This window comes from Armigeres subalbatus, chromosome 3 (assembly GCF_024139115.2).
Source record: "Armigeres subalbatus isolate Guangzhou_Male chromosome 3, GZ_Asu_2, whole genome shotgun sequence".
NCBI lineage: Eukaryota > Metazoa > Arthropoda > Insecta > Diptera > Culicidae > Armigeres > Armigeres subalbatus.
Window position 1 is genome coordinate 294,385,531 of NC_085141.1, and position 24,229 is coordinate 294,409,759.

At 44.1% G+C, this 24,229-nt stretch overlaps 1 long non-coding RNA gene across 1 annotated transcript in view; it reads left to right on the forward strand.

Annotated features, from left to right (window-relative positions):
* The window catches only part of LOC134220374 (uncharacterized), a 341,679-nt gene that overhangs the window by 107,587 nt on the left and 209,863 nt on the right, over positions 1-24,229 (forward strand). The gene's annotated exons all lie outside the window — the stretch shown is intronic.

A 24,229-nucleotide genomic window follows, 5' to 3' on the forward strand; every position in this document is an offset into this window, starting at 1 on the left:
CAGAAGATATTCTTGAAAGAATTAATTACATTATTTCTGAAGAAATTCAAGAAGTTGAATCGTTTTCCAATGGAGATTTTTGAGTAATTAAAAAAAACTCCAAATTACAAAAATTGAAATTTTAAATGAAATTTTGAAATAATTTCAGACCAAAACACCAATAAGACCGATAAGACATCTGTCAAAAACAATTCAATGTCTGTTAAAAGTAATCTTGTTGTGTGAGCAGCGTTATTAAAAAACTATTCAACTATCACCTTTAGATTTGAGTTTAATTCGGAAAATGAGACGCAGTCTTAGAAAACAATATGTATATGTTTGCCCGAGCATACTTGTATAGCAAAATGAGCTCAATGCTAATTATGGGTAAGTCACCATCCATTAATCATACTTACGGCGGTGCGCCGATTAATTTTTGACAGCGGCGGCGCGAAAAAATCACCGGCGACGCCGCTTAGGTCTAGTAGATAGTTGATGAAAAATTATTGAATGAAAGTTTCAAATATAGAATATGCAATCCGTGTCTTTTGTTGGACATTTATAATAGTATTCCATCCGACCATTAAATCAGCACACCAATCCATCTAATCTGCTTGGACAATACTAACCTGAACGCAGAGTGCATTCACAACACCCATCCCCTGAGTGCACCAGCAATCATGCATGCCCCCATTTACAACATCGTTATCATTATCATTGCCATGAGGACATAGAAACCGATGCTTAGACGAAGAAAAAAGCTTTCCAAAGAAACGTTGCACTTCTGTGGCCCTGCCTGCACTTATTCTTTTACATCTCACGTTTCTCGACACCTTAGGTCGAGCGAAATGTTTCGCCATACACTTCCTCCTTGGAAATAAGTTTACGGAAGATGGTATCGCACCGACCGTTTGCCTACAGCTAGAAACACTTTACACATGAATTGCATACTTCATAGATGCACACGTACAAGAAGGTTACCCTACTTTCCATACGGTGACGACGAAACACAGTGGCCGTCAACCAGAGATTTCCGATAAATATGTTCCGTCCAGCAGTCAGTGACTTTACTTTGCTTTCATTTTGTTGTTCTTGTTAACAAAAAATAACGATATATATCGGTTAGTCGAAATTCATAATAGAAAATGCAATGGCAATTTATCCCCTACGCTTGTCTTGTCTTAGATTTGTTTATAGCAGTTTTACACATTTGACATAAAGTCACAAGTTGTTACAGAATGCACATGCAAGAGGATGTAAATAAAAAAATGTTTAGAATTTAGCGGAGAACAATTCAAAATTGTAAAAATTTATAGCATTGAAAGACTTCATAAACATAAAAAAAAACTTTGCCAAAATGTTTACCGTTGTTCGCTCTAATCTGCGTCACTGTGCCATTTGCGACGATGATGGCCGGCTGTTGTGGCTGTAACTTACTTGTTCGGGGTGAAACAGCGCCAGGAAGCGCCGAGGTAATAGTGTAGTAGGTGGTAAACGATATGAGCACCAAATTAATAATTTGAGGCTACGAGGCTAGCCATTTTCGCGCTGAAGATTACCTTTATACAGGCACTATACTTTACGTTGCTTTCGCTGCCGGCTGCGTGCGCGGTGAGATATTCGATAATGGTTGAACCTGTTGGTGGTGCTGTTGCTCGCGAAGAATGCCTCAAATTGAAGGGCCCAACAAGGCACGCTCAACTTTGCATACAAATTTGCTGCCCGGCGAAAGAATTTTCCATCACGTTATGGCGTGTGAATTCGGTACTTTAAAATTTTCCATTCGGCTTAAGAACTTCATTTCTAAGCTCCACACCCGCTAACTCTTAGTCAAGCACAAACTGTAATTAGGAAATCGTAAACCACTTAAATGTAATTGCAAACACTTTCTTTCCCATTTCCCCAGGTGAGTCTTCTCTGCGATGTAAGTGATGCAGCCGATCCACCATGCAACGTGTGTTTCCGGGGCAAATTGAAGCGATATAGTTGTAAATGCATTATTTACACATTACTTACTCCATCGCATCCGATTCCACCTTTCTGATTGTCCCATTCCCATACTTGAACTGCCAACCAACGACGATGTAACCGGCGGAGATGAAAGTAGAAAGAACAGAACCAAGTGATTGGAGCAACGCGCTGTAAGTACCCAACGTTCATGTGAAAGCGGAGACTCACCGCATTGCCTGGGGTTCAAGTCAAACCATTTGATCCCCCACCTATCTTGGTGGGTTGTCACCTAACGGATGTGTGTGTGTAGGTGGCAAAGCAAAGTCGTATCCATTTGATAACTTACGACTTCATATTGACCCTTTAAGAACTGGTGAGCTGGAAAAGTTGTTTTTGGCGAAAGAATTGTTATAAGAGCTTCCGAAATGATGGATTTATTGGAACAGGCTGATATTTTAATTCATTTGATTTAACAAATTGTGAAACTTATTCACTTACTTGTTGCGGATTGGAGGTCTTTATTTCAATTATAATATAGAGACCCGCATATTCAAACCTTAGTTAGCTTCTTCAGTCGAGTTTCACGTATAGTGCCGTTGTTAGCCTCGCCGCCAACCCCGATTCTCAACTGGCGCGCAGCTGCAACTTTTTGAAGACTCTTACTGAAGAAAGTTACCTTGATATAAGATGTTATCAGAAGATGCCAGTCAGTGATCAGTTTTGTAAATTATTTCTAGCAACCGCAGAGCTATTTACTTTTCCAGTAATTCTGGGGAAAAAGCTCCTTCAGGAGATCCTACCGCAGGAGCCTTGAAGATTTCTTGTTTCAGGAAATTTGGAGAAATATTCCATCTTGGATTCGAAGAAATCCTACCCATGAATTCTGGGAAAATCCATACCCAAAAATTCAGAGGAATGCCTTCTTCTGAGAACTTTAGGGAATTCATTCTACACATGAAAGAAAGAAGTAGTGGAAATTCGTATAAAATTTCTCTGTCATTCCTCCCCTGGAGATCTGGAAAATTCCTCTCCAAGGAATTAAAAAAAAATTAATAAGCCTAAGAATTTTTTGTATAAGAAATTCCATAGAGCTTTTGCAGGATTTCTAAGGTTGTACTGACGATATTCTTCAATCTTCTCTTCCTTGTTACTGTTTATTATTTTCTTCACTAGTTTTTACTGCCAAGCTTCCATTTTTGCAGTCATATAGCATAAGGTTATATATTATACAATACTCTTTGTCCACGATTATATTCTATGCCCAGCAAAGTCAAGAAAATTTTCATTCAAAATATTCCTAGACTGGATCGGGAATCGAACCCACCTACCTTCCCCCATACAAAATGTTAGAACAAATCCTGATAACATTTCTGAAAAGCCTCGAAATTATTTTCGGGTAATTGGTTACGATATTTATGGACAAATTTTTGAAAAATTCTGTTCCAAAAGGAGTTCTTCAGAAGAAGTTGATTGTTGATTGTTGAGAAGAAGTTGAAGTTGATCTTCAGAAGAAAAGTTGAGCAAACTTATGAAGGAATGCCTAAAGAATTTCATGAGAAAGTCTTGAAAGGATTTCTCCAGAATTCTCAAATTAAAAGGAATCTGAAAGAATGTTTTATCATTTCAAACAAATTATCAACAATATTCATATTGTCCAAAATTGTCCGAATCAAACTGCTACCCTCTACTGTTTTATCCTCTACTAAACTCATAACAATTGCATCCTAAACTGCATAAAGCATTACAACAATTGCAATTCAAAATTTGCACAAAAATTAATGGAATCCCCAAAACTTATAAAACAAATAAAAATCTGACGATTCCCTTCGAAATTTCAAACTAGAAATTTTAAGAATCCCGACAGGATTTCGCTTGGAATCCCGACAGGATTCCGCTTGGAATCCCGGCAGGATTCCACTTGGAATCCCGGCAGGATTCCACTCGGAATCCCGGCAGGATTCCACTTGGAATCCCGGCAGGATTCCACTTGGAATCCCGGCAGGATTCCACTTGGAATCCCGGCAGGATTCCACTTGGAATCCCGGCAGGATTCCACTTGGAATCCCGGCAGGATTCCACTTGGAATCCCGGCAGGATTCCTCTCGGAATCCCGACAGGATTCCACTCGGAATCCCGACAGGATTCCACTCGAAATCCGCACAGGATTCCACTCGGAATCCGGACAGGATTCCACTTGGAATCCGAACAGGATTCCACTTGGAATCCAGACAGGATTCCACTCGGAATCCGACAGGATTCACTCGGAATCCTGACAGGATTCCACTCGGAATCCGCACGGGTTTCCACTCGGAATCCGACCGGGACTCCACTCGGAATCTTCCTCGGACAGGATTCCACTCGGAATCCTGACAGGATTCCACTCGGAATCCTGACAGAGATTCCACTGGAATCCGACAGGATTCCACTCGGAATCCCGACAGGATTCCACTCGGAATCGACAGGATTCCACTCGGAATCCCGACAGATTCCACTCGGAATCCCGACAGGATTCACTCGGAATCCCGACAGGAATTCCACTCGGAATCCCGACAGATTCCACTCGGAATCCCGACAGAGTTCACTCGAATCCTGACAGGATTCCACTCGGAAGCCCCACAGGATTCCACTCGGAACAGGATTCCACTCGGAATCCCGACAGGATTCCACTCGGAATCGACAGGATTCCACTGAATCCCGACAGGATTCCACCGGAATCCGACGGGATTCCACTCGGAATCCGACAGATTCCACTCGGAATCCGACAGGATTCCACTCGGAATCCGACAGGATTCCACTCGGAATCCCGACAGGATTCCACTCGGAATCCGACAGGATTCCACTCGGAATCCTGACAGGATTCCACTCGGAATCCTGACAGGATTCCTCGGAATCCTGACAGGATTCCACTCGGAATCCCGACAGGATTCCACTCGGAATCCTGACAGGATTCCACTCGGAATCCTGACAGGATTCCACTCGGAATCCCGACAGGATTCCACTCGGAATCCTGACAGGATTCCACTCGGAATCCTTACAGGATTCCACTCGGAATCCCGACAGGATTCCACTCAGGAACCTGACAGGATTCCACTCGGAATCCCGACAGGATTCCACTCGGAATCCTGACAGGATTCCACTCGGAATCCCGACAGGATTCCACTCGGAATCCTGACACAGGATTCCACTCCGGAATCCGACAGGATTCCGACGACAGTTCACTCGGAATCCCGACAGAGTTCCCACTCGGAATCCGACAGGGATTCACTCGGAATCTGACAGGATTCCACTCGGAATCCTGACAGGATTCCACTCGGAACCCGACAGGATTCCACTCGGAATCCTGACAGGATTCCACTCGGAATCCGACAGGATTCCACTCGGAATCCTGACAGGATTCCACTCGGAATCCCGACAGGATTCCACTGGAATCCGACAGGATTCCACCGGAATCCTGACAGGATTCCACTCGGAATCGACAGGATTCCACTCGGAATCCGACAGGATTCCAGTTCCACTGGAATCCGACAGGATTCCACTCGGAATCCCGACAGGAGTTCCACTCGGAATCCGACAGGATTCCACTCGGAATCTGACAGGATTCCACTCGGAATCCGACAGGATTCCACTCGGAATCCTGACAGGATTCCACTCGGAATCCCGACAGGATTCCTCGGAATCCGACAGGATTCCTCAGGAACCGACAGGATTCCACTCGGAATCGACAGGATTCCACTCGGAATCCTGACAGGATTCCACTTGGAATCCCTACAGGATTCCACTCGGAATTCCGACAGGATTCCACTCGGAATCCCGACAGGATTCCACTCGGAATCCCGACAGGATTCCACTCGGAATCCCGACAGGATTCCACTCGGAATCCCGACAGGATTCCACTCGGAATCCCGACAGGATTCCACTCGGAATCCCGACAGGATTCCACTCGGAATCCCGACAAGATTCCACTCGGAATCCCGACAGGATTCCACTCGGAATCCCGACAGGATTCCACTCGGAATCCCGACAGGATTCCACTCGGAATCCCGACAGGATTCCACTCGGAATCCCGACAGGATTCCACTCGGAATCCCGACAGGATTCCACTCGGAATCCCGACAGGATTCCTCGGAATCCGACGAAGTTCCACTCGGAATCCGACAGGATTCCACTCGGAATCCGACAGAGTTCCACTCGGAATCCTGACAGGATTCCACTCGGAATCCCGACAGGATTCCACTCGGAATCCCGACAGGATTCCACTCGGAATCCGACAGGATTCCACTCGGAATCCCGACGAGGATTCCTCGGAATCCGACAGATTCCACTCGGAATCCCGACAGGATTCCACTCGGAATCCCGACAGGATTCCACAATCCCGGCAGGATTCCACTCGGAATCCCGACGAGATTTCACTCGGAATCCCGACAGGATTCCACTCGGAATCCCGACAGGATTCCACTCGGAATCCCGACAGGATTCCACTCGGAATCCCGACAGGATTCCACTCGGAATCCCGACAGGATTCCACTCGGAATCCCGACAGGATTCCACTCGGAATCTCGACAGGATTCCACTCGGAATCCCGACAGGATTCCACTCGGAATCCCGACAGGATTCCACTCGGAATCCCGACAGGATTCCACTCGGAATCTTGACAGGATTCCACGCGGAATCCTGACAGGATTCCACTCGGAATCCGACAGGATTCCTTCGGAATCCGACAGGATTCCACTCGGAATCCGACAGGATTCCACTCGGAATCCCGACAGGATTCCACTCGGAATCCTGACAGGATTCCACTCGGAATCCCGACAGGATTCCACTCGGAATCCGACAGGATTCCACTCGGAATCCCGACAGGATTCCACTCGGAATCCTGACAGGATTCCACTCGGAATCTGACAGGATTCCACTCGGAATCTCGACGGATTCCACTCCGGAATCCCGACAGGATTCCACTCGGAATCCTGACAGGATTCCACTCGGAATCCCGACAGGATTCCACTCGGAATCCCGACAGAGTTCCACTCGGAATCCTGACAGGATTCCACTCGGAATCCGACAAGTTCCACTCGGAATCCCGACAGGATTCCACTCGGAATCCCGACAGGATTCCACTCCGGAATCCCGACAGGATTCCACTCGGAATCCCGACAGGATTCCACTCAGAATCCCGACAGGATTCCACTCGGAACCCGACAGGATTCCACTCGTAATCTCGACAGGATTCCGCTCGTAATCCCGACAGGATTCCGCTCGTAATCCCGACAGGATTCCGCTCGTAATCCCGACAGGATTCCGCTCGTAATCCCGACAGGATTCCGCTCGGAATCCCGACAGGATTCCGCTCGTACTCCCGCCAGGATTCCACTCGGAATCCGACAGGATTCCACTCGGAATCTGACAGAGTTCACTCGGAATCCGACAGGATTCCACTCGGAATCCGACAGGATTCCACTCGGAATCCGACAGGATTCACTCGGAATCCCGACAGATTCCACTCGGAATCCTGACAGGATTCCACTCGGAATCCTGACAGGATTCCACTGAACCCCGACAGGATTCCACTCGGAATCCTGACAGGATTCCACTCGGAATCCCGACAGGATTCCACTCGGAATCCCGACAGGATTCCACTCCGGAATCCTGACAGGATTCCACTCGGAATCCCGACAGGATTCCACTCGAATCCTGACAGATTCCACTCGGAATCCTGACAGGGATTCCACTCGGAATCCGACAGATTCCTGGACAGATTCCTCGGGATCACGACAGGATGCAACTCGGAATCCTGACAGGATTCCACTCGGAATCCCGACAGGATTCCACTCGGAATCTCGACAAGTTCCACTCGGAATCCCGACAGGATTCCACTCAGGAATCCCGACAGGATTCCACTCGGAATCCCGACTTCCTCGGAATCCGACAGGATTCCACCGGAATCCCGACAGGATTCCACCGAATCCGACAGGATTCCACTCGGAATCTGACAGGATTCCACTCGGAATCCTGACAGGATTCCACTCGGAATCCCGACGATAGGATTCCACTCGGAATCCGACAGAGTTCCACTCGGAATCCCGACAGATTCCACCGGAATCCTGACAGATTCCACTCGGAATCCCGACAGGATTCCACTCGGAATCCGACAGGATTCCTCGGAATCCCGACAGGATTCCACTCGGAATCCCGACAGGATTCCACTCGGAATCCGACAGGATTCCACTCGGAATCCCGACAGGATTCCTCGGAATCTGACAGGATTCCACTCGGAATCCCGACAGGATTCCACTCGGAATCCCGACAGGATTCCACTCGGAATCCCGACAGGATTCCACTCGGAATCCCGACAGGATTCCCATTCGGAATATCGACAGGATTCCCATTCGGAATACGAACAGGATTCCCATTCGGAGTCCCGACAGGATTCCCATTCAGAACCACGATAGGTTTCCCATTCGGAATATCGACAGGATTTCCATTCGGAATCCCGACAGGATTACTATTCGGAATCCCGACAGGATTACTATTCGGAATCCCGTCAGGATTCCCATTCGGAATCCCGACAGGATTCCCATTCGGAATCCCGACAGGATTCCCATTCGGAATCCCGACAGGATTCCCATTCGGAATCCCGACAGGATTCCCATTCGGAATCCCGACAGGATTCCCATTCGGAATCCCGACAGGATTCCCATTCGGAATCCCGACAGGATTCCCATTCGGAATCCCGTTAGGATTCCCATTCGGAATCCCGACAGGATACCCATTCGTAATCCCGACAGGATTTCCATTCGGTATATCGACAGGATTCCCATTCGAGATCCCGACAGGATTCCTATTCGGAATTCCGACAGGATTCCCATTCGGAATCCCGACAGGATTCCCATTCGGAATCCCGACAGGATTCCCATTCGGAATCCCGACAGGATTCCCATTCGGAATCCCGACAGGATTCCCATTCGGAATCCCGACAGGATTCCCATTCGGAATATCGACAGGATTCCCATTCGGAATATCGACAGGATTACTATTCGGAATCCCGACAGGATTCCCATTCGGAGTCCCGACAGAATTCCCATTCAGAATCCCGACAGGATTCCCATTCGGAATCCCGACAGGATTCCCATTCGGAATCCCGACAGGATTCCCATTCGGAATATCGACAGGATTACTATTCGGAATCCCGACAGGATTCCCATTCGGAATCCCGACAGGATTCCCATTCAGAATCCCGACAGGATTCCCATTCGGAATCCCGACAGGATTCCCATTCGGAATCCCGACAGGATTCCCATTCGAAATCCCGACAGGAATTCGGAATTCCGAAAGGATTCCCATTCGGAATACCGACAGGACTCATTTCGGAATCCCAAAAGGATTGCTCTTGAAATCCCGAAAAAAATCTGCTTCGGTCGCCGAAAGCGTCGTTTCACACTACGGAATCATTAATGTCCGTCCACATGTGGTTTAATTTTTCCAGCGTATCAAGAACAATCACAACAATGTCCAAAATAGATGCCAGATTGACTGTCCTTGCTCTCATCTTGTATTTTAATGGCAAAAATGTCAAATAGGGAGCGGGACCATTTGATCAGCACCCCCTATTCCAGTCCGCAACGTTAATAACTCAACCGCGCTCCAACCAAATGGCTCGATTTTCTGTACATCATTAGAGATCGACAGAAACTTACCATGTACTAAGAAACAAGTAATTCGGTTGTAATGCACTCGAGTGATGAACGTTGCGAACGGGAATAGGGGATGCTGTCCAAATGGTTCTCTACCCTAATAGGCGTTCAGCAAATCTGAAAAAAAGTTCCTTAGTGCTGCAAAGCAGCAAAGATAAAAAGTGATTCTAATTGTTGCCCTCCACTTGATTTTGAAGATTTGTGGCCCTGAAAGCTTGATGAGGTTTTTAAGTTGAATTCTGAAGCGATGCTCCTTAAAAGTAGGTCTTGAAAGGGCTGATCCAGGCAAGACCATGCAACGCTATTAGCACAATGCATCGATATCCCAATCGAATGACGAACCGCCATCCAGCCCGACTGCTGCCACCAAGGCAGAGTGATGCATGTAATGTGGACTTGTTTTTGTCCTATCTTCCTTATTTCCTCTTGTGATCATACATTTTTTTCTCAACACCACTTCCTTCCCCCCACGACGGCAGTGTCGCTCAATTGTGCATTGCATTTCTCACATCATGCTGACTGCACAGCCGAAGCGTCGAAAGACAGACATACATAGGTTCGTATGCTCAATGTTCGATTCACGTGATCGATTCAATAATGGGAAATAAACGCGACGATGACTGAGAAGGAGGAAAAAATCCCCCATTCGAACCATACAAACTTGTGGCGTTGTGGTCTCATAGGATGGAGGAAAGCGATGTGAGCCAACAACTGGGGCAGAACAGAAAAAAAACTCTAATGCGCTTACATGGTCTTACCACTTCTGTCTTGTGTCTGCCTGAATGCTTGACTGTTTGTTCGTCTGTTTGATTGTAAAGTCGGGTAGGTACCTCACAAGCTGGGGCACACTTTGCATGACCTCTCACTCTCTTTTAGTTGCCTTCTCTATTGCAGTCTGATCAGGGGCCATCAGATCCATCTGCCACTAGGTCTGATGCTTCCTGCTCGACTTCCACGTCGTGTCGGAAGAAAAAAAAATGATTCAATTACCCCAAGGTGTGGCTCAATGCTTCTTATAGTTGTTGTTTGAGCATGATGATTGCTTAATCGGAGATGTTTAATGGATTATTGCAAATAAATTTGAACCATTTTTATTATCAGGCCTAGCTGTTTGGCTTAAATATTTTGGTTCGAGTCACGCTTTTGTACTGGATGAAGATTCTCACCAGATTTTCATATTTTTCTTATGTGCGGTAAAAAGGTAAAAATAGCAATACGGAATTCAAATTGGACTCCATCTCTTCCAACTGAGTGAATTGAACAATATGTGTAAATAATTAAATTCGAAGAAATACGACGGAAAAGTGGTTTTATGCTCGACGAAGATTTCCCCCGTGACGACGACGTGTAAGCCAGGGTTGAATTAGCTTGAGCTCATTTCTGCATATCAAACGTCCCATCCATGCGGGTCAACCCTTTCCGACGTTCACCGCCAGTAGGAGGCTCACGAGGCGGAACCAAACGTCTTCTGCTGAAAGGAAATTGGACTGATTCGTGTCTGGTTGTTCTTTTTTCTTCTGCTCACTTGGATTCGTGCGGCGAAGGCGAGGGAGGAAATAGCTGACTGCGGGAACGAGCAGATGTGGAACCATACTGATCAACTTGTTACGTATCACCGTCATCGACGTTGGTCCACTTCGTCATGCATGTGAAGATCCGTATGAGACCATTCGTTTGCCGGTTCAAGTCGGGTTGCTCTCGTTTTTTGCCCTGTCGAGCCAAGCGGGCACAAGTGAAACAGATGCCAATCAACCGGAACGGTGGACTTCCGCTCCTGAGGTTGACCGGTACCTGCGCGATGTACTCACTCAAGACGCTGTGCAATATACGTGTGTCTTTGAAGGTGGGAAAAAAAGTTGGATCGAAGGGGATTGCGGACTGTACAGGAGGCAGAAGCGTAGCGTAGTAAGCCGGCAGCTTGCGGATTATTCAATGAACCTGGCTACCTTTGCATTGAATGGAACATATGGACGTATGTATGTCGCGGGGTACCGTTCGATCCATTAGCTGTGTGAATTGAGGTGTGACTTACCTGTTGCTTTTGGCGTGATTTATTGGAAAAGAACGTACGGAGATTATTAAGGCTTTTTTGTGTCTGAACCTTGTATGTACAAAATAGTTTAGTTAGAAAATGTGTGAGAAAACTCGCATCGGTTCAAAAAGTATCATTATGCAAAAGTGTGTGTTTGTGTGGTGTTTGAAATCATATTGCCCCAAAAACATTTCATGGTATTAGCACATACGACATTTTTAAGCCTAAACAAAGATTTTATAATGTAAAATTGTAATTGAAATATTTTTTTCAAATTCAAACTATTATAACAAATAGTTTGTCAATATTAAGTCCGTAGTAGGTTTAATTCGAGGACATGCCAGTTATTATCATAGGTTTGTGATTAGCTACAGTGGGGTGAAGATCTTTTTTAAAGGCCAGAAGTATCCCTTCAATGTGTATTACGGTTGCCAGTCCAGTTAGAGGTTGTAGAATGGAGTTCTCTTGGAATGGCTTGAATGCATAGGTGCTTTGCAATTATAGCATCAATTGCCAGCAGGTCACATACAGAGTCGGTGGTTAGGATGATTGAATCGTGAAATGCATATAGAATTGCAGTCAGAATTGTCGTAGCCTCTGTTGATAAAGTCCGAGCAGTGCTCAGACCAAAGTTTGGATGCTTCCTAATCGGTATCTCATACGCGAATGTTTACACGGCCTTGGGATTTTCCTCCAGAAGATCCGGAACGTTCGTAAAAGTGGTCATTTAATGACGTTTTATTTTCAATGCTTGTGGTAAGAAATGATTGTGGTAACCCATTTTGATGGACTTGAGTGGCCACCGGAGTTCCTGCAGAAGATCCTTATGAGTGGTCAATAAATGAATCTCATTATAAAAGAGCGCAGCTTCTTGCTAGCTCTTCATGATCATATTCTAAATAATAAATTATCGTAGTCTGGATAAGAAAATATCCGTACAAGTGGTCAATTTCTGAACGGTCACCGGGGTTCTTCAGAAGTTCCTGAACATCCACAAAAGTTGTAAATTCATAAAATTCATCCTTGAAAAGCGCTATTTAAAAAAAACTTTCCGTAATCGTACAAGACACGAACGAATATTGTGACCCGTTCTCATTTACCAAAGTGACTATCGGAGGTTTTCTGCAAGATCCAGAACATCGGTTAATGTGGTTAAGTGATGTAACACATACCAGAAAAGCCAATTTTGACGTAGGACTTACGTCTTTCTTTACTATACTGGGTGTCATTTAGATTTTTGGAAATCGAGAGCGTTACGCCAAAAGGGAAGATTTCGAACGTTACTAGCGCCTTTATCTTTCGATGGATTTTGAAGATTTATATATCAATCGACTCGGATACTCTCCAGCAATTTGCCAATTTCATTGAAACTTAAGATTATGAACGATAAGTGATTGCAAATTTCAATTCTTGTCGAAGCCATCAAAAATTTCATATGTAATTAATCCCGTGCATTCCTAACACGGACATCAAAATTCTGTGAGTCACGGGCCTTCTGGTCCACCGCAAGATTTTCTTTGTGTATAAAAAAGCAGTGCCTGCTTGTGCGAGTCATTACAAATTGTCACAGCAGCGCGTACAGACGTGCTTTTTGCTCGCGCATTTTTCGTTTCGTTTGTTCGTTCGCTGTGTTTACCTACACAGCATGCAGTCGCCAGCGGAAGAGCTGCCGGTGGGTCTGCGAATATGCATGAAGAAGAGGGCGCATTTTTTTTGCCATTCTGTGCTTGATGATGGTCGGATGCAGTGTTATCGGTTGGGATAGATGCGATCGCCTATCGCATCGTTCGGAGTTCACGGCTAGAGGCCGATGATAGCTGATGCAGCGATGGCAGCGGTGGTAGATGAAGAAGAATAAAATTAGCCCAGAGAGATTTGGATTGCTCATCCACGGAAAGAGATTGATTTAATAATCCATTTGATACCGGGATGAGTACGAGTCATGGCATATGACTGACCACATGTTAAGTTGTGATTGGTACTAAACGACTACTAGTACTACTAGTAGGGTTACTGCTCATTGACTTGTTTCTTATTGATGTGATTTTTTTTCAGCAGTAAGCAGAAGCACGCATGTTATCAAAAAGAAGCAACGTGCTGTATTTCTTTGTTTAGAAAACGGGTCAGTTCCCCTAAAATAGCACATTTTGCTCAAGTCTGGAAATTTTATTAATAGAATTTTTAAACTTTAAATACTATCATCAACAAGAAATCCTACATTTGCTTGAGTAAATAGGGGCTTCAACTCAAGAACGCAGAAATTTTTTTGATTGTAAATGATTTGAAAAATTGAATATTCGATACTACCTTCACAGTCACTATGTTGATCTGAGGTATAAGAAGTGGGTTGATCGTTCGCTTGCGTCTATGAGGGCGGACACAGTAGCAAATTAAATACAAAATGGCTAATCTGAGGCGTTCATAGTAGATTGACCTCTCGTCTGATGCCACGAGGGCGGACGCAGCATGTTCTAAGCTTCTTTTCTTTTCTTCTCTTCAAGGGAAATAACTAGAAAAGTATTTTTGTAAGAATGTAGTGTCTTGAACAAGAAAATCATCCCGGAAAAGCTTGTTAGTCGTCGACTAACCGCGAACCCGTCTACTACAGGACTGGGCATAATAGTTAGAAACAAAGCAATTCTTATTATGTATTTAATTATTAGATTTATTTCCAGAAGTTTTGAATAAACAAATTAATAATTATTAAATCTATAATTAAACTCTTTAGATCCAAAAGTTTAAAGTTATATGTAAATACGTTACGTTTATACAAGTCCTATACGTCTACTCGCGGTTATGGTCAAAACATTACCCATTGCCTTTTTTATCCTAGAAAAAAATTGCAAACCAATCCATCTATTGGAAATTAATGTCTTTATTGATGTATTATAAAATGTAATAAAAATGCACGAAGCCAAATTGGGAACATGCAACTTTTTGTGAACAACAAATTTGATCCAGACTATCTTTTGAAAAGGGCTAAACTTTTTTTTACTGATTTTTTTCAAATGGATATAATCGAAAAACGACGCATCCTACAAAAAGGCTTATATGAGTGACTGTCGCAAAATCGGTCAAACTTTCTAATAAAAATATTGGAAACAATCCAAATTGAGCCCTACACTGAAAAAAAAAACAGTTTTAAAAATGAAAAGTTGATTTGCAAAAAAAGTTTTTTCTAATTTCCAAAAGAAATGATTCGGAATATGCCAAAATAGAAGTAGAAAATCAAAAAAAAGTTCATCTAAAACGCCAATAATGAATTTCCCAAAGAAATTCAAATATTTTTACAAGTGAAAATAACGAAAAAATTGTACTTTTGTAGTATTTGTAAAAGTTGTACTTTTAAAGCATTTCCAGTAGTCATCATACAGTAGTTTAAATCAAAATTTTAAAGATTTTCTGATGTGAAAATTCCTTAAAATTTCTAATTCATTTCCTGTGCATCTATGCATGGTAAAGATTGAAAGCAATGTTCAGCCTACAAAGAAATCAAAATGACCTCCGAAGAAGAATGAATTCCCGATGAAATTTTGGAAGAAATTATGGCAAATTAGAAAAACATGAACCTTGAGAATTCTAAAGATTTATTCTTCCAATGAATTTTTTGAAAATTATCCATAGACTCTTCCGTGGAAGCGTAAGAGCGTAAAAAAGTATTCCGAAAAATTTTCATTTCAAAATTGCAAATTTGAAAAAAAATTCAAAAACAAAAAATCAACGGAAATATCAAAGTGTTTCGTGTGGCATTGGCTGTTTAATATCTTTCGGAAATTCAGAAGATTTTTTCTTGAAAAAATTAGTAGTCTTCTTCTTCTTCTACTCCATATTCCAACTGGAATTTGGTCTGCTTTTCAACTATTCATTCATTTATTTAGTTAACATCTAAACAGATAACACTGAATCAACAATTTGACGCCACAATGCACGGTTCGAGGCCGCATCTCTCCATCCTCGGATACGCCCCACGCTCGCCAAGTCGTTTTGCACCTGGTCTGCCCATCTCGCTCGCTGCGCTCCACGCCGTCTCGTACCTGCCGGATCGGAAGCGAACACCATTTTTGCAGGGTTGCTGTCCGGCATTCTTGCAACATGTCCTGCCCATCGTACCCTTCCGGCTTTAGCTACCTTCTGGATACTGGGTTCGCCGTAGAGTTGGGCGAGCTCGTGGTTCATTATTCGCCGCCACACACCGTCTTCTTGCACACCGCCGAAGATGGTCCTAAGCACCCGCCTCTTGAATACTCCGAGTGCTTGCAAGTCCTCCTCGAGCATTGTCCATGTTTCATGTCCGTAGAGAACAACCTGTCTTATAAGTGTCTTGTACATGATACATTTGGTGCGGTGGCGAATCTTTTTCGACCGCAGTTTCTTCTAGAGCCCGTAGTAGGCCCGACTTCCACAGATGATGCGCCTTCGTATTTCACGACTAAGGTTGTTGTCAGCCGTTAACAAGGATCCGAGGTAGACGAATTCCTCGACCACCTCGAAGGTATCCCCGTCTATCGTAACACTGCTTCCCAGGCGGGCCCTGTCGCGCTCGGTTCCGCCCACAAGCATGTACTTTGTCTTTGACGCATTCACCACCAGTCCAACTTTTGTTGCTTCACGTTTCAGGCGGCTGTACAGTTCTGCCACCTTTGCAAATGTTCGGCCGACAATGTCCATTTTATTTTATTTATTTATTATCAGACTAAGGCCGGAGTGGCCTGTGCTGCACATAAAAGTCTTCTCCATTCAGCTCGGTCCATGGCTGCACTTCGCCAACCACGCAGTCTGCGGATGGTTCGCAAATCGTCCTCCACCTGATCGATCCACCTTGCCCGCTGTACATCTCGCCTTCTTGTTCCCGTCGGATCGTTGTCGAGAACCATTTTCACCGGATTACTGTCCGACATTCTGGCTACGTGCCCGGCCCACCGCAGTCTTCCGATTTTCGCGGTGTGAACGATGGATGGTTCTCCCAACATCTGATGCAACTCGTGGTTCCTTCGCCTCCTCCACGTACCGTACGCCATCTGCACCCCATCATAGATGGTACGCAACACTTTCCTTTCAAAAACTCCCAGTGCGCGTTGGTCCTCCACGAGCATCGTCCAGGTCTCGTGTCCGTAGAGAACTACCGGTCTTATAAGCGTTTTGTAGATAGTCAGTTTGGTACGGCGGCGAACTCTATTCGATCGGAACGTCTTACGGAGTCCAAAGTACGTACGATTTCCAGCCACTATGCGCCTCCGAATTTTTCTGCTGGTATCGTTATCGGCGGTCACCAGTGAGCCCAGGTACACGAATTCTTCAACCACCTCGATTTCGTCACCACCGATAGAAACTCGTGGTGGGTGGCTTACATTGACCTCTCTTGAGCCTCTTCCTATCATGTACTTCGTCTTCGACGTGTTGATGACTAGTCCAATCCGTTTAGCTTCGCTTTTCAGTCTGATGTAGGCTTCCTCTATCCTCTCAAAGTTACGTGCCATGATATCAATGTCGTCGGCCAAACCAAATAACTGGACGGACTTCGTGAAAATCGTACAACTCGTGTCAATTTTTGCCCTTCGTATTACTCCCTCCAAAGCGATGTTGAATAGCAGACACGAAAGACCATCACCTTGCCGTAACCCTCTACGCGTTTCGAAGGGACTCGAGAATGCCCCTGAAACTCGAACTACGCACATCACCCGATCCATCGTCGCCTTGATCAACCGTATCGGTTAATCCGGAAATCCGTTTTCGTGCATTAGCTGCCATAGCTGGTCCCGATCGATTGTATCATATGCGGCTTTGAAGTCGATAAATAGATGATGTGTGGGCACGTTGTATTCGCGGCATTTCTGCGACACCTGACGTATGGCGAACACCTGGTCTGTGGTAGAGCGTTCATCCATATATCCCGCCTGGTACTGCCCCACGAGCTCTCTTGCAATTGGTGTTAGTCGGCGGCATAAAATTTGGGAGAGTATCACGTAGACGGCGTTCAGCAATGTGATTGCGACAATGTCCATGTCATCCGCGAAACAAATAAATTGACTGGATCTGTTGACAATCGTACCCCGGCTGTTACACCCGGCTCTCCGCATGACACCTTCTAGCGCAATGTTGAACAACAGGCATGAAAGTCCATCACCTTGTCTTAGTCCCTGGCGCGATTCGAACGGACTGGAGTGTTCACCCGAAATCTTCACACAGTTTTGCACACCATCCACCGTTGCTTTGATCAGTCTGGTAAGCTTCTCAGGGAAGCCGTTCTCGTCCATAATTTTCCATAGCTCTACTCGGTCTATACTGTCGTATGCCGCCTTGAAATCAACGAACAGACGGTGCGTTGGGGCCTGGTATTCACGGCATTTTTGAAGGATTTGCCGTACAGTAAAGATCTGGCCCGTTGTCGAGCGGCCGTCAACGAAGCCGGCTTGATTACTTCCCACGAACTCATTCACTAATGGTGACAGACGACAGAAGATGATCTGGGATATCACTTTGTAGCCGGCATTAAGGATGGTGATCGCTCGAAAGTTCTAACACTCCAGCTTGTCGCCTTTCTTGTAGATGGGGCATATAACCCCTTCCTTCCACTTCTCCGGTAGCTGTTCAGTTTCCCAGATGAAACGGTTCAGAATTTGGTCGGAATCTATTCTGTTTCTCCTTCAACTAACTTCACTTTTGCGCCAAGCAGACGACCAGATCGTCTGCATGTGAAGCAACAGTTTGCCCGGTGAGACTCAGGGCGAGTCCATCAAATACACGTGGAATGACGCAAATCGAACCCGTCCTTATCCGACCACAAAATCGACCCAACGGCAAGCAAATTCTCAAAAATCCCCAAATTAATCAAAACCCAATCCAATCCAAACTCTTTCTTCCTCTTGAGCGATTCGGCCAACGTTCTAATTTACAAGCTTATATTGTCGTTCAACTCCTAGCTTCCTAGATTCCAATTGGAATTTCGCACGGCCGTGCTTTGCTTTGGTCCCTTTACTCGCTGTTTACAATATGGAAATATCTGACCTGAATCTGCTCGCTTCCCTCGAGCTCATGCGTGTCCAACGATGGATGCGATGGTGGGGTGGCGAAGCAGTCTCTGCTGAGTACCAACGAAATTAAAGCCTACAAACCGCCAAGCTTCTGGGTCCACCTAGAGAACTCGGAACGTCCGGATCCCTCTACAACCTACTTCCGGGTCTAGAACCCGACCGGAACACCTTCACGTGAAGGATTCAGGTTCCTTCACGGAGAAAAGAAAGAAGCGCACACGTGTAAATTAAACCACAGCATAGCATTTGGACGACACAATATTATTCCGTATACAGCACACAAACGCATTTAACTGAGCCTCGAGCTGCAGATTCGCTAATTAGCTGATTATAGACGTCAGCTACTATCTTCAACAGAGCTACAAAACGTGACACAATTATTATTTTCTACTTGAATTTCTGAATATCATCATGGCAGTTCTACTAACTTCTAACTACTAACTTCTACTAAAATCTTGATTTCCTCTCACTAGGGCCTTTGCAATTTCCACCAGTTAATTGATTTTCCAAATACTAGAACAATTAAACAATGTATTAGAACAATTAAAAAAATCTATTCGGGCTAAATCTGACTCACTCTATTTCTTCAAGCAGCTAACAGTCACATTACTAAAAATTCCACTTTATTCTGGGACCTGGACTTATTCTGGACGTCCGCTCTAAATCACTGTTTGACTCGGAAAGACCTTTGATTGGATTTTTCTTTATTTCTTTGTTGAGTTTTAAAGATTATAGAACAATTGCCGTTACAAGAAACGAACTCATCAGACAAACAAGCAAATTAAGTCAGTGAGTGGTCATAAAATTGTCTCGGGATAAGGAAATAGAGTGGTTGAACTATTAACCACCGTTTAATAAAAAATTTCAATTCTTAGGCTTTCGATTTTATCAATCTTTAAAGACGAAAAGATGGTTAATCGAATTAAAATCAGAATTTAATTGCAACCTTGTTCAATTTTGTAACAGCGTTACACAGATTCTGACTATCAATTTGTGCAGGCAAGTGGCTAGCTTTTCCGGGCCCATCTTGATGAGCTCAGCTCCGATACCATCCTTACCAGCTGCTTTATTGGTCTTTAGCTGTTGGATGGCATTCTTAACTTCCCTCAAGATGGGGGCTGGTTGGCTTCCATCGTCCGCTGAACTGACGTAGTCATCTCCTCCACTGCTTTGACTCTCACTGCCTGTACTCTCAGCGCCATTCAAATGGTCCTCGTAGTGCTACTTCCACCTTTCGATCGCCACACGTTCGTCCGTCAAGATGCTCCCATCCTTATCCCGGCACATTTCGGCTCGCGAAGCCTTTGCGGGATGCGTTGAGCTTCTGATAGAACGTGTTTCTTGAAAACGGCACAGCTGTTCCATCTCCTCGCACTCCGCTTCTTCCAGGCGGCGTTTCTTCTCCTGAAAAAGGCGGGTCTGCTGTCTCCGCTTCCGTCTATAATGTTCCACGTTCTGCCGGGTACCTTGCTGCAGCGCGACCGCCCGCGCTGCGTCCTTCTCCTCCAGAATCTGTCTGCACTCTTCGTCGAACCAATCGTTCCGTCGACTTCGTCCCACATACGCTCGTTCTCCGCTGAGTCGTTAATGGCTGTTTTGACTGTATTCAGGCAGTCCTCAAGAGGAGGCCCATCGAGCTCACCAGCTCGAGATGTTGCGCGTAAGCAGTGGCGACATCCGGTTGCTTCAGTAGCTCTAGGTCGTACCGCGGCGGTCGTCGGTACCGAACATTGTTGATGATGGAAAGAGTCGATTTTAGCGCCACGATATGTCCTGATGTCGATATTGTCGGAGAAGTGCTGTCCATTAATCAGAACGTGGTCGATTTATGATTCTATTTGCAGTGGAGATCTCTAGGTTTACCGATACGGAAGGCTGTGTTGGAAGTAGGTGCTGCGAATGGCCATATTCTTAGAGGCAGCGAAATCAATTAGTCGTAGGCCGTAGACTCGTAGACTCAGATATATTTTCTGTGGAATTTTGAATTTCTAGAGAAAATTTCAGAGAGTTCCCTGTGAAAACTTTTTTGAGATTCCAGCAGGAATTCTAAATAATGTTCCTTACAAAATCCATTGAACTATCTTCGAAAATTCAGAAAAAAAATCCTTGAGAATTCCGAAGAGTTTTCTATGGAAATTGTGAAAAATTTCGCGTGGAATTTCATAGAAATCCAGAGAAAACCTCCTTTGAAAAATCCAAAAAAAAAATATTCCCAACAATATTTTGGGAAATCTGTCCTGCTGAATTTCATTAGATTTTTCCGGGGAAGTTCAAAGGATTCTTCCGCTGATGTCTCAAAAATATGCCGAAAAGGCATAGAAAAAAAATAAGAGACAAGCGCAATAAAACATCGCTACGTCGATTCACGCTGCCGCCGCTTGTCCGCCGGATGAAATGGCATTCGGCGTGACGCTGAAACACAGCCAAACAAAATTATGACGAACGTGAACGTGAAATTATGAATTGGACCAGAGCATAGCTCACTAGTCACTTGTATCTTTCACTTCACACATGTCACTTCTCACTTTTCACGTATCACTACCCACCACTCACTACTCACTACTTACTTATATTTCGTTACTTATCATTTCTCACTTCTAACTTCTCATTTGGCCTAATGACCGTTAGTCCTAATGACCATTCGGCTTAACGATCTTCGACCTAATGGACTTCGGTCAGAGGACCCAGTATCCAAAGTATAAGGATTAGACAAAAAGGTCGAGGTAAGCTAAATTGTATCGAAATTAAAATTAGCATAAGTTTGCTTCATCCTTTCAGGACGGATGGGTCATATATGCCCAGCGTTTTCGATCGGCTGTGTAAAATTACAGAAAAGAGGTCCTCATTTCTTCAGCAAAATTGTTCACCAGTATGTTGACTTTGCAGGGCGTCAAGTTTGACTATACTCCTGAGAGCATGCAAATAAATATCACATGATTAAATCCTAAATCACATTGTTTGATAGTTCTGAATACTCAGACAAGTTGAGCTATCCTGAACGTTATGCCTGTGATTAATTTTCAGGAATACGAGTTCAGCCCACGGTATCTACCCGACCAACCAAGATTTTTACAATGTCCTCATCGTCGGTATACATCCAATCCGGTTCAATAGACATACAGGGGTTAGACAAAAAGGTTGAGATAAGCAAAATTTTGTCGAAGTTCAAATCAGCATAACTTTGCGTAGAATAATCCGATTTCGATGAAACCAGGACCTTCGGACGCGGAAACTCTTCTAGTATACTGTCCCCATGTAAAACCTCAGATGGGCCCTTGGCCACCGGAGATGTAGCGGGTTTTCCGAGGATATGTTAAAAATGCATTTTTTCTTCTGCTTGTCGTTTTATCTGGAAACTAGAACTAATAAGCTGACCAATGCTGACTGCAGATCGAAAATCCGTTAGGTATACGCAAAATCGGTACGGGATTGGCCATGCACCCTGAACAAATGTCACTTTCGCAGAACACCCGGAACCTGTTACAAATTGGCCAGAGAGTTTTACAGTCATCATAATGTATCTTTAATAAAGATCCTATATTCATCCAGACGGTACCAGAACCGGCCCTTCCTGGAAGGCCCTTGGAACCTGCTATAAGGATGGCAGTGGACATTATCATTCTGGAAATGTTTCTGTAATCATCGTCTGGCAAAGCCATGAAGATAGATACCCATACTTGCATTATTCCGATCTGTTATCATTTCATCATGTTCCCGAAACCGTATTTACAAAAATGGCCATATCTCTGCGTAGTTTTGACGGATTCTCGATCTACAGCCACCATTGGTCGGCATATTAGTTCTGGTTTTTGGAGAATGCATAAAACATGATGAAACTAAACGTCACATAAAATGACAAGCAGTGGAAAAAATGCATCTTGAACATACCTTCGGAAAACCCGAAACATCTCCGATGGCCAAGGACCAATCTTAGGTTCTGCAGAGGAACAGTATACTAGAAAAACTGATGGTTCTGATGGTCCTGATTTTATAAAAATCAGATTATTGTACACAAAGTTATGATGATTTGAATGTCGACATAATTTAACCTATCTCAACCTTTTTGTCTAATCCCTGTATAAGCATGAGGCAAATCCAATTTTCTTGAATGCGAGATGCTCAAGGTACTCCAAAATATTCTTGAGCTTAGTTCATAGTATCTACCGATGTCCAAGGTGCTCCAAAACCGTCTTGAGTCAAGATGCACAATGACAATAAGGGTAAATTTGTGATTTGTTCTTTTGTCGGGGCTTAGAAGAACTGCGTTCACGGACTTGGATGAAGTAGTTCAATCTTTACGGTTTTCGAGGACGTTTTCTAAATCCTTAAAGGTTTGTAGTAGCTTGTTTGAATAATAATTGAAGTCATATCAGCTCAATGGATATACTGGGATATCATATCATACACCATTTATAAGTTATTTCGTTGGATAGATCACATGATCTGAACTCCAAATAGGGTCTATAATAATGAGTCGCTATGGGGAATAGAACTGGGACGGGACTTGCAAAGAGGAAAAATGTAACTTCATCTGCAACCAGCAAGCGCTGTCACGAATTGTCAGATGCAACCAGCACCTTTTTGTTTGAAAGTATTGGTATCCCTTAAAAAGTATTCCGAATGATTTTGTTTTACGAGTACTTTTTCACTTTGAAAAGTATTCTAGAGTTATGAATACGCGTTTTATCCCCGATAGGAAAATCTTTAGTAAAATTAGTTTACAAATCCGTAAATTGCAAACACTTTTATTGTGCTCACAAGGTTTTTGCCCAGGTTTTAGTTGAAACACTCAAGGAAACAGTTGAGAATCGATGATCAACTGTGATGAAAAGGATAGCAAGTGTCAAAACAAGGAAAAAGAAGTTCTCTTTGCAGGTCTCGTCTCAGGAATAGAAGTTCCTTGGAAAATAGTTCGAAAGAACCATAAGAGTAACTGAAAAAATATTTTTAGTATGGTTCTTTTTGCTTCCACGAGTCGATATCGAGTCGTAGAACATCGAATCATGGAGGGCCTTTTGTAGCTTGTGAAAATAATGAATGAAATCGTATCGGCTCAATGAACCTGCTGTGATATTTAGCGCTAAACGGATACATCGTTCAGGACTTGAACTCCAAGACGTTTTGAGATCCAAAAAGGCCTGTAGTAGTTTCTGAAAGTAGTGAGTAGAATCTTATCGACTCAATATACCTACTGGGATGTTTAGAGCTGCACGAATACATCGTTCAGGGCTTGGTTGATCTGGTAGATCGTATGTTTTGAACTCCATAATTTCATGTCTTATGGTCACATCACAGATAGTTTTGGACATAATCTCAGCTTTGGACATTTTGTTTCTAAAGATATTTTCTTATGCATTCGAGGATATGTACTCCAGAACAGTTTGGACGGCCAAGGACATCCGAAATCAAATATTTCAACGCCTTTCTAGTTTTTTTCTGCACTAGTTTTGGCAGGATCGGGTAGAAAAAACCCATATATGTACGTTAAATCCATGTAAAAAAAAGTCGTCCTGAAAGGGTTTAAATATGTAATCCGATATTGATGGAGT